The sequence below is a fragment of the Mandrillus leucophaeus genome, unplaced genomic scaffold, assembly GCF_000951045.1.
Source record: "Mandrillus leucophaeus isolate KB7577 unplaced genomic scaffold, Mleu.le_1.0 Scaffold29, whole genome shotgun sequence".
NCBI lineage: Eukaryota > Metazoa > Chordata > Mammalia > Primates > Cercopithecidae > Mandrillus > Mandrillus leucophaeus.
Genome location: NW_012103031.1, coordinates 379,971 through 380,510, shown reverse-complemented (window position 1 = coordinate 380,510; position 540 = coordinate 379,971).

The window sequence follows — 540 nt, the reverse complement described above, 5'->3', positions numbered from 1 at the left end:
AGCCGGGCGAGGTGGCGCCTGTAGTCCCAGCTACTCAGGAGGCTGAGGCAGGAGAATGGCGTGAACCCGGGAGGCAGAGCTTGCAGTGAGCCGAGATCCGGCCACCGCACTCCAGCCCGGGCGACAGAGCGAGACTCCGTCTCAAAAAAAAACAAAAAACAAAAAACAAAAACATAGTAAGACCTCGTCTCTACAAAAAATAAAACAAAATTAGTTGGGTATGTGGTGTGTGCTGATAGTCCCAACTACTTGGGAGGCTGAGGTGGGAGGATGACTTGAGCCCAGGAGGTCGAGGCTGCAGTGAGCCAAGATTGTGCCACTGCACTCCAAGCCTGGGTGAGAGTGAGACACTGTCTTATAAACAAACAAAATTTATTTATTTATTTTTATTTTTATTTGTTTTTGAGATGGAGTCTCGCTCTGTCGCCCAGGCTGGAGTGCAGTGGCGATCTCGGCTCACTGCAAGCTCCGCCTCCCAGGTTCACATCATTCTCCTGCCTCAGCCTCCTGAGTAGCTGGGACTACAGGCGCCCACCACCA